The sequence below is a fragment of the Helianthus annuus genome, chromosome 2 (genome assembly GCF_002127325.2).
Source record: "Helianthus annuus cultivar XRQ/B chromosome 2, HanXRQr2.0-SUNRISE, whole genome shotgun sequence".
Taxonomy (NCBI): domain Eukaryota; kingdom Viridiplantae; phylum Streptophyta; class Magnoliopsida; order Asterales; family Asteraceae; genus Helianthus; species Helianthus annuus.
The window spans coordinates 116,480,880-116,492,369 of NC_035434.2; positions in this window are offsets into that span (position 1 = coordinate 116,480,880).

Consider the following 11,490-nt stretch of genomic DNA (forward strand, 5'->3'; position numbering starts at 1 on the left):
GAAACACGGGGTGTTACAAGACCGAGGTATGTTATTTGTACGATCTAAGTTTTATTTGAAATACTACTTATTGTTATTAGTTGTGGTAATCATAGTGTGTGTAGAAAGAATGGTTATGTAAATGACCCGTTATGAACGGGTCAAACTAACTAGAATGTTATGTTAAAGAATGGTCATGTATTGACCCGTTATGAACGGGTCGAACAAACTAGAATGATATGTTAATGAATGGTGATGTAATTGACCCGTTATGAACGGGTCAAACTAACTAGAACGTTATGCTAAAGAATGGGCATGTAATTGACCCGTTATGAATGGGTCGAATGAAATAGAATGATATGTTAATGAATGGTCATGTAATTGACCCGCTGCGAACGGGTCAAACAAGTGAAAGATTTAAAATAAAAATCCAAAGAGGGATGTTGAAAGAGCATAGTATGCAAATAAGATAAGTGGATGTTTACCATGTTTGTTTTGTTGGAAGTTAGTATGACGTATTTACATGAAATTGATATTAATTCTTGTTGTTGTGATTTAGGTAAAGCCTCACTTTAGATGGCCATGCGACGTTTGGAACGAACACACCAGTATCCACGCCCCGCTTCTGAACTAAATGTTACGAACGGGTTAAAACTTTTGGGTTATAGTTTTAGCTTTTAAAGTTGTTTTGAAATTGTAAGTAATGTTAGTTGTTGGTTAAATTATGTTTTATGTGTCGGTTGTAACTTGGTAAACCTTTGCGACTTTTGGTATTGTTCAACAATGACAAAAAGGAAAAGAATTGGTTGGTTTTCAACATTCGTTTATGATATAGTAAGAATTGGGCGTTTCAAGTTGGTATCGGAGCCAAGGTTTGAGGGATTCAAGTACCAGGATTGGGGTTCTTGAACTTAAACCGAGAGCTCGTGCAAGTGTGTGTTCGCTCTGAGGCGCAATGCAAGTAAGTGCTTTTAAAATTTTAATGGTTACGTATATTGGTAACACAACGGGAAGGGATTTTAAGAGTTTGGCTAGAATAATTAGATTAAGGATGTTACTAGACGTAACGGGACAGTTCCGGTTGGAACGGGACTCGAAAACGGGTCATACAAGCTGAAACAAGAACAAATAACGTCAACAAGATAGACAAGGCTTCGGCGATGGGCCCTTAAGGCATCACCGGCACAGTCTCCTTGTCCGACGCGTTAAAAATCTATCTACGCGAAATCTGGGCGACGCAGGTTTACCAAACGCATCGCCGATGCGGCTCCAGGCCGTCGCTGACTGTAGGCCCGAATCGCTGTTTTTGTTAATTTTTCGTACCACGAGCCTCACACCCCTAAAACCAGTTCCATGACCCTATAGCCCCCCGAAAATGAAAACTGATAAGAAGTCATGTGAATTTAATTGTGCTATGTTAAGATATTCCGGGAACAAAACACTTCGAAAGGAAGATTGAGAATGTATAATATAATAAGTCTTCCGACCTTATGTTGGCACATAGGTGCTTCGTGACCGTTTTGACTATACAGTAGTAAGAATTCATAAATATGAAATATGACAATGAATGTTAAAATAAATGTGATAAAACTAAAGAATGTGAAATGCTAATAAGAGAAAGATGTAATTGTGTAGATGGCTGATGCAAAGGACTTGAATGATAACAATTTGGCACGTCAAGATGCATTGAACGAGAAAATTTCTAAAGTGGTGAGGAAGGCTATACAATCTAACCTTCCTTAACTAGCTCAAGAAGTAGAAAGTCGTGTATTGGAAGCATTCAAGGTGATGATGGTGAGTAAAACGGAGGAATTAAAGGAGTTGATTGGTGAATCCCAAAGCAAAAAGGGGGGCTCATAGGTGCACGTATAGAGACTTTTAGTATAAATATTGATGTAGGGATATTGTAATTCGTAGTTCAGTTTTTCATTTGATTAATATTAAAAGGGTCGTATGGTGTTCTCAAAAATCTCGTGCGTTGATTACAACATTTAATCTATGATTTACCAACAATTGGTATTAGAGTTCGGATAAAGAAGCTTGACGGTAGTGTTGTGATAACAGCGACCTTTCAGGTTTACGTCTCGCTTGATTACGTTGGAAAAAAATGTATAATTTATTAGTTGTGGGTGACAGGAGTTTCATTTATTTTGGTGGCCACTTTTTTTTGAACTACAAATTTCTTTAATCTCTGTCGTCTGTGGGACTTGAACCCAAGACCTCCCATTCCCAAATCTAGGTGTTTGAAGGCTTTGCCTTTTGTCACACCCCGATATTTCCACATATCACCGGTGGGCCCGGTGGGGAGTATCGTGACGTAGTTGATATCATCATGGTCAAACATACAAAGAATAGCACAGCGGAAGTCTTGGAATATAAAATATTATTACAAACTCAATGTCTGAAAATATCAAAGTATTTATTATAGACGAGTCTGTAATATCAAATCCACAGGAGGATCATTACAGAATGTATAAAATGAAGCTTAGCAGACTTTATGACATCTTTAAGGATTTGCAAGATCCTCTTTTTCGACACCGAACAACTCCCAGCCTATTACGAGTAGTACCTACCACTTAGCCTTTTGAAAATATGTCAGTTTTCACTGGTAAATACAATTAACTGACTCATTTGAAAAGAGTTTATGAAAATTTCTTTAAGTGCACAAGGCACAAAACCTTTTATAACTTGGGACAATTATTTAAAGATAATCTTGTATACTGAATTACATGTTTACCATACATCTGGGGCCCAGTACAGAGACTGAGACATGATTAAACGACTCACCACTTATAAAACCCATAAAGGAGTTATCCCCAACCTATGGGTAATTAATAATTTATTATTGGCATCTTTTTGGTGTATGCCTACACCCTGCACATCGGTCGTGGCCATTTACAAATGAATTAGCCGAGATTATATCCAGGACACGGTCGTTAACCCCCAATGTTTAAGTTATCAACAGAACAGTATCAAAACAGGTTTTGTGGATTTACTAGCCACAATCCGGCATTTGATTGATCCACACCCAACCAAGCGGTATTAATCTACCGTATCCCAAGCCTGTATAAGGGAAAATAAGTTAAAAGTATTTACCTGAGCTAATACTTGATTCACAGCAAAATAACTCAGTCGTATCCAATCTATCTAAATGCAGGTAGCTTTTACCGGGTGGCTCTATTCTGGAGTGATGGTAATATATAACCAATTCAGAATGCTAACGGTCTTATTTAAGTCGTAGACTTAGACCTGCTAGCTTAAAATATGTAGAACGGTATGATACGCTAGATTAAGCGATGACCGGAAAAGAATGTGATTTAGACGCGACAAGTGTGGATACTTGTATAATATGGGTAAACTATCACATTCTGGATTTTGAAGTAATCAACAATAAGGTTAAACCTGTTTCAGCAAACTTACATAAACTAGTTACGTAAGTCTAACCGTATGCGTATAAGCGATAACGAGTAACCGGATGAGTCATGAACAAGTTCCGTATGCCAATATACTTTACACAAGTTATAATATCAGTGGGATATCAACTTGTATGCCTGTTTAGGTTTTAAAATCAAACTATGCCCCGTAAGGGCGTTTTGGTCATTTAATGACGTATAAAAGGAACTTGGGTACAATCTGATGTTTTGATCATAAACATTCTTTTAAAATACTTTATTTATGATCTAATATCAGTATGATATCAAACATATGTTTGTTTCATAGTTTAAAACCAAACTATGCTCCATAGGGGCATTTTGGTAATTTCACACATAGTTTTAAAGGCTAATTTGGGAATCTGAGTTTATAACACATACCTACTGTAAAAATATTTTTAAAATGATTTATAAAATCAGTAGGTAACAAGTCTTGGTTGGTAGTTATGGTTTAAAACCATACTACGCACCGAAACGGCGATTAAGTCGCTAAATGACGATATATGCGATCTTTTATGAAAACTGATATTATGATCAGGTTTATATGACCAAAATATGTTACTTAATATGACATATTAGTAGGAAAAAGGTTTTGTAAGAAAAATCATGCTTTAAAACCATTTTGTGTGTTATAAGGGCATTATCGTCATTTAAGGACATAATACAAGCACTTGTGCATAAACTCAGTTTATAATCTGAATTGATATCCCAAATTATCCTAATTATGATATTAAGTTAGTAGGAAATGAGTTTGGTATAAGGAATTATGCTTAAAACCGATCTATGCGCCTAAAGGGCATTTTGGTCACTTTAAAGCACAATTCACGACATTATACGCGAACTCAGTTTATGATCAAATTTATAAGATCAAAATATGTTAAACTTGTTAACATATCAGTACCTAACTTGTTTGAAAGCTTATTGGTGTCTAAAACCTTATTTTTTCTAAAAAAAAGCATAATAGTCAAAGTATGGCATATTAACGGAAACTTGCATAAGACTCGGATTACTAATATGATCATGTAATATAATCCCAGAGGGTTATGCTACATTATAATATGATCATAACGGAACCTAAAATCAGTAGCATACTAGTCTAATTCGGCTTATAACCAAAAGTCAACGTCGAAGTCAAATTACGCGACTTTTGGTTGCGAACCGATCCTAAACTTAGAATTGTCGGGTTAAACATGTTTAGACATGTTTAAATAATAATTACCAAGTTATTAGGGTGTTAAATATAATTTATAACCTTTGTATTATTGGTTTTACTTATTAATCACAATTCTGCCAAGTTTGACTTTTTAATTAAATAGTTTGACCCGACAATTAACTAAGCAAACGAAGGAATTAGGTGGTGCCCTTTTAAGGGTTAATCACCTACCTAACTATGGTCTTGTACCCACATTCAATTTGATCAGTGGTTAGACCATTAGAGTTTAAACCGAAAGTCAAAGTTGATTTACGATATCTTGACTTTTCGGTTTTTAAAACATAAAACTGAACTAAGGAGGGAGCCAAGACACTTACAACAGGTCCTAGCTATCTTTTCTACAAGAAAACAAGTCCTAATCAGATCAAGAAGCTCCAGAACTTGAGAGAGGAGAAGAATGAATGAATGAGCAAAGGAAATGGATGAATACACTTCCTATTTATAGGTTTTGGGTGATGATTAGACGATGACAAGTGTTTAGAGAAGTCCTAGGATCATTCCAAGTGTAGAGGCAGGTGTCTAATACCATTAACCAGCTCCTGATTTCGAAAAATAAGTGCCTAAGTGGTTTGTGTGGGCTGCAAGGAAGAAGAAGGGCAGCTGTCATTTTTTCTGCTGTTCAGACCTGCATACGGACCGTATGGTCCTATGTATACGGTCCGTAAGGACCTAGTCTGCATACTCAAAGTTTCATCAGTTGGCAGTTTTGGCCCCTGCACGCGTATTGTTGAGTTTTTGACACTTCTAACCCCCGTTATCCCCATTTCTAAGCTCTATATGGACGTTAAAGTATATTTAACTTCAACCATGCTCAAAAATATTATGGGTGCCAGTTCGTTCGTTCGTACGGTCGCGTTTTCCGCTTAATTACGACGAACGTTCGAACGGACGCGAAAACAATCCAGATTTCGCGACGGATAGTATTTTTGCATTCCCATCACTAAAATATAACATCTTAATGATTACAAAAATTTATGGATGTGCGGGTATGGCCAGAATGTAGAATACGCGCGAATATGCATACTTTCGCCGTTTTGACACTTTTAGTCCCTTGAACGCATAAAGTTGTGCGTAAAGCCATTTATTGATATCAGAGTCTTGTATAACCCATATAGGGATTCCCGAGAAGATGACCGAGCATTACGGAGTCTCTAGTTCTCTTGAAGGTCGCTCGAAAGCGTAGTTTCATTTATTAACGCTTTTGGTCCCGCTAATGCGTAAACTTGCGCTTATCATCATTTAATGGCATCAAAGCCCTATGTAGCCCATACTAAGGATTCTCAAGACTATGATGGCACATCAAAATGCTTCAGGTTCGTTAAAAGGTCATTCAGAAATATAATTAAACACATGGTTGTAAAACAAGGTTTCCAAGGCCGAGTATTTCCCGAGTAGTCGCTACAAGGTAGGCTGCCGAGGCGACTTTCTCTAACTCCGACTAATTACTCGGAATCGATCAAACGCGGTCAAACTCGGCCAAAATCATATCTAGTAGGTCAATTCGGACCGAGTTTTACTTAAAAAATAATAGAACATAATTTATATGACTATCATATTAAATAATGAATATCATTTTCACGTATTTTGTTATAGATATTAGTAAATTTATGTTATTAGACATATATTTAATTTCCGAAAACTAATTTCTTTATAATTTAACATGTCCAAGTACTCCCCGAGCACTCTCCGCGTATACCGAGTACTCTCAACTCCCCGCTCGACCGACTAGGGAGCGCCTAGCGACTTTTGCAACCATGATTAAACATATTGACGCTTTTAACCCCCCTAACTCGCAAACTTGCGCGTAACTTCACTTATTGGCATAAAAGCCTTGGATAGCCAATATTAGGCATTCCCGAGAATATAATGAAACATAATGAAACTCTCGGTTTGTTAAAAGGTCACTCAGAGGTAAGTATTAACATGTTGACACTTTTAACCCTTCGACGTGCAAACTTTCACATAATTACGCAAATGGCTCCTCTCGTCCAACAAATGGCTCATTTGAGAATACGGACACCGTATAAGGTTACTCAGAGGCCTAGTTTAGGCATGTTGACACTTTCAGTCCTTCTATAATCAAGGTTTTCAATTTTTGACGAAATTAGTCCCTCATAGTCAACATTTGACTTTATTAGGGTTCATTACACGTGTCAACACATTATTGGGCACGATTTTACGAGGTGTTACACCTTTGCCAATGGACCACCACCCCCATTGGTTTTTAGTGGCCACTGTTACTTTGTCTTGTGAATTATTTAAGAAGCAGACAACTTGCACGAGATTTATTGCGTTTTAGCCTGATGACTGTTATGAGTGTGTAAAACCTGTGAGGATCTTTCAATGATATCAAACAATAACTTTTGTAAGTGCGGAAATCAAACACAAGCGGATTCAAGAACAAATATAACCGAAACACCAAAAGCAATTAAAACAAACCAAGATATCTTGCATTCACTGATTGAAGGTGATGGATACAAGACACACAATAGGTTTCGGCTGGCCTTCCTTGTTCGCTACTAACTGATCAACCTCAACCAAATGGTTGAGGTTTGCTTAAATACTAAAACACATGGATTACTATACTAGGCCCACTCGAAACCAGCCAAACTAGCCGAACCCATACATATCGACCCAAAACATATATTTAACAATTACAAAATCAACCCTTTAACTATGCAATCCTTAATCTTAAACCTTCAGGTTTCAACAATCTCCCCCTAGGTTTATGCATGGAGGATCTTGAGACTTCAACGACTACTGTCACCACCCAGACGATCCTTGAGTCTACCAAATCCCTTAGTTCGAATATGAATGGCTAAAGCAACAGCAGCAGTCCATCCTTTTGCAATCTCTTCATACTTTTCAGTAGCTCTAATTTGATTTCGAGCTAACACCTCCAGGTCTTCAAGAGCAAGATTCAGCAAATCAACTGGATCAACCAATCGAAAATTCACATCATCATCACAAACAATCACTGCCTGCCCTAGACGCTCATCATAAGCCCAAAAATGTAAGGACTTCAAAGCACCTTTTGGAATCTTTTTCACCAACGGAATCATCTTTTCTTTGTCAGTTGCAGGCCAGTGCACAATCTTCATACGCTTGTTTGTGTATGGATCTCTAATGCCTTTAGCTGGTTTAACAAAGGACTCTGCCGTGCACATCGAAGGAAAGTTACGACGAACTTCCCTCTGCAATCTCTCGAAAAACACATATCCAGGACCTTCAGGCTTATCATCTACATAAGGTGCTTTAGACAAATTTGTCAAATCAACCTTAGTGAAAGACTGAAACTGGCCGGGATTTTTGTACCACTCGACAGGACCAACTTTTCTCTTTATCCACCATCTTTGGCGATCATGATCAAATCCCCAGCTAACCACACCAGAACGATTTTCAACTTTATCATAGAGAGTTTCACCAACATCCATTAAATGGTGAGTTGCCTGAGCATCATCATCATCATCTGGATTAAGATTCTTATTCTTCAGAATTACAAACTCTCTTTTCTTCTTGATTCTTTCAGCCTTATCTTTGTTTGCCACTGGATCAGTAACTCTTTCGAAGTACTGTTCCATAGCAGCACTTCGTTCAGCATCATCTTTATCAAAAGCTTTTCTTCTATTCTCTACGTCAGTTGGATCAGAAAATTCTTGTCCAAACTTCTTCTCCAGCTGTTCAATCTGTTGATCTTTCTTCACTATAGTATCTTCAAGTTGGATAATCTTGGCATCTTTGTGAATTGAATCTTGCTCAAGCACAACCAGTCGTTTCTTATTCTCCCTCATGCTAATAAACTCATCATCACTTGAATCATCATCAAACGGTATTCTCAATGGCTCTTCAATTCTTTTTCCACTTGAACTACCAGGTTCATCATAAACAGTTCCAGAAGGACCTGAATGATCAGAAACAACATTTTCCACTGGTGTATCTGTTGAGGTGATTTCTAAAACACTTCTTTGAATATCAGCATTAAACTCAAAGATGTCTTCTCCAGTAGAGGTGGTATCAGTGACACTTTTCTCAAAATCGAAGTCGTACAAACCATCACCATCTTCAGCAACATTCACAGGTTGATCTTTGTTTTGCTCAACATACATTCCGAGTCGAGGATCCCTCCTTTTCCGCTTCAATGGCAGGGAATCAAGATCCTTTGGGTTCTCACTAGGCTCTTCACTTGATACTGAAAGATCAGAAGGAGGATTTCCCATCTTATCAGTTATAGACTTTAACAGCAAAGCCAAATTTTCAGCAGAAATCACAGGTGGAACAGCAGAAACAGCAATATCAGCTTCAGCTTCAGGAGGAAGCTCTTCATCATCTCCTGAATCACACATAATCTCTATGCCTTCATCGTCAGAGTTGATTGTTAAAATCTCTGTCTCAGGCTCATCTTCAGTAGCCCTTTGAATATCATGTTCTTCAGCAACTATAGCATTTGCAGGTGCATTGATTTGCGTAGCATTCACTGGAACAGGTTGCACTATTACTGGATTAGCAGCTACATCTTCAGTCTCTGCAAATTGACCAAATTTCTCTAACGGAATTAAACCTTCGAATTTCTTTTCAGTACCCTTCTTTGGAGTAAGAGCACTAAAACAAGCTGGACCCATGGGCTTCAGCTCCAATGTGTTTCCAGATCTTTCCAACTCTGGATAACAAGCATTGAGAATCATTTGCAGAAATCTTGGATACATAAGAAACTTATCCTTTCTGACTCCAATCACATTTCTCTTCATAGCTTCAAACACATACTTTGAATAATTGAAGGGCTCGTTTGTTATCACACAGACAAGAGCAGCAGACTGAGTAATGTTTAACTGATCTGTGCCTCCTCTGTTCTCTGTCATACACAAAACAAACATGTGCAACAAAAGACGCCAATAAGGATGCACAAACTTCTTAACTAGAGGTGGATACTTCCCTTCATAACTCAATCTAGGCAATATTGCTTCAACTGTGCCAGTGGGAAGTTCAACGGAATCTGTTTCTTGATCATTGAACTACAGTACTTCACGAATCATCTGCTCAGTCAAAATTACAGCCTTCTTTTGAATCTTAGTAACAATAGCTCCCTTTCCATCAGCTTCAAGTACATCAAACCTTGCATTTTTCCAGAAATCCTGAATGAGACTTTCGTAGATAACTGGATTTTCTCGTAGTGCGTGAACAATACGGCAACTATTGAGACCTTTCATCAATGAAGTATACATCTTCTTGTGTTTCTCCGGAGGAGGTGCTAAGTATCCTGCTTGATTATGTGTTGAAATAAACTTCAAATCCATATTCTGCATAAAATACAAGTTTATTAGGGACATGAAGAGTTCAACAAATACTTGAAGCGAATTTAGAAATCTCAAACTTTAAAGTCAACAATCTGGACAGGTCAACAAAACCATGACTTGAGACCATTTATTTTGAGTCGAGACCATGAGTCGAGACCATGAGTCGAGACCATGAGGTCTCGAGTCGAGACCATGAGGTCTCGAGTCGAGACCATGAGGTCTCGAGTCGAGACCATATGGTTTCTTGTCGAGACCCTGAATCAAGAGTGTGAGATCTCGAGTCGAGACCAAGAGATTGCGACTCACAACCGCTAGTCTCGAGTCTTCAAGTATTCCTGAGTCGAGACCACACAAACACTTTCATCTGTCCAGTTTTTGGATCAAAAACCCATAAACACCCTTTGATTTCTTTGAAGACCAAAATATATTCAAACTAGGGTTAAAGTTCATTTTCAAATCTTCATAAAAACATCATCAGATCTTCATACCACCTGCAAAACTTCAACAATATCATCAAGATACCTTCAAATATCGATGAGTCGAAATCGAAAAACACACCGGAACATTGAAGATTGCCGGAATTTGAGAGAAAATGTGTGAGGATTTCCGCTGGTCTCGAGTGAGAAATGAGGTCTCGACTCGAGACCTGCCTTTTATACCTCAGCCCCAGATATGGACTGGGCCTGAATTTGGGCCGAGACCCCAAAGTGAAACAAAATCCAACCCACATTTATTTTTAAGGACTTCTTTGATTAATATTTAATTAAGATAAAAATCCTTTTAACATAAGTTATAGTTTTAATAACCCGATTCACTTTCTGAGCACATTCTACGAATGCAAAAATCTAAAACAAAAATAAATAATATAAACTATTATTTACAAAATAAAATAGTAAATAACATAATTGCTCAGGGATCAAATCACGAGGTTTTGGGCTTGACTTCACTTATCAACTCCGATCTACTACCGAATGATCTAGATAACTGCCGGTATATTTATCCACCTAAACTTATCTCCCTAGACCTTTTCATATAACTGCCTGTAACAAATTTTATCATGTTTTGATTTCTTAACAATGAACACCCAAATAAATACTAATCAAATCCTGGAAATATAAACAGCGCACTCTATCATGCAAGTATCTTCCCTACCACATATTTCACAAGTCCAATCTAGATTTCTGAAATCTAAACTGGGAGTAGGTTGAGAAGAGAACAGAATAGATCTTTTACAGAGATGATATAATATACAGATCAAATTAGTTTTTCTCAATTTGATATAGGTTTCTTGGGGTTTCTTTTGGGCACTAGAGGGCCTCTTTCGGGTGTACTAGATCTATAGCTCGACAACGTACAGCTAGGTCAGCATGTATCTGGATGCAGCAGAAGCTTTCGTTGCCTAGCACCTCCAGGTCAGCATGTATCTGGATGCAGCAGAGGAGGTACACGACTTTTTCAGAGAAGATTTCAGAATCAGATCAAAATTGTGTGTATCGGGACAACATACAGACATTCAAATAGAAATGAGCTAATTCCAAGTGACTTTCTTTCATGGGGTCATGCACAAATTTTAGTT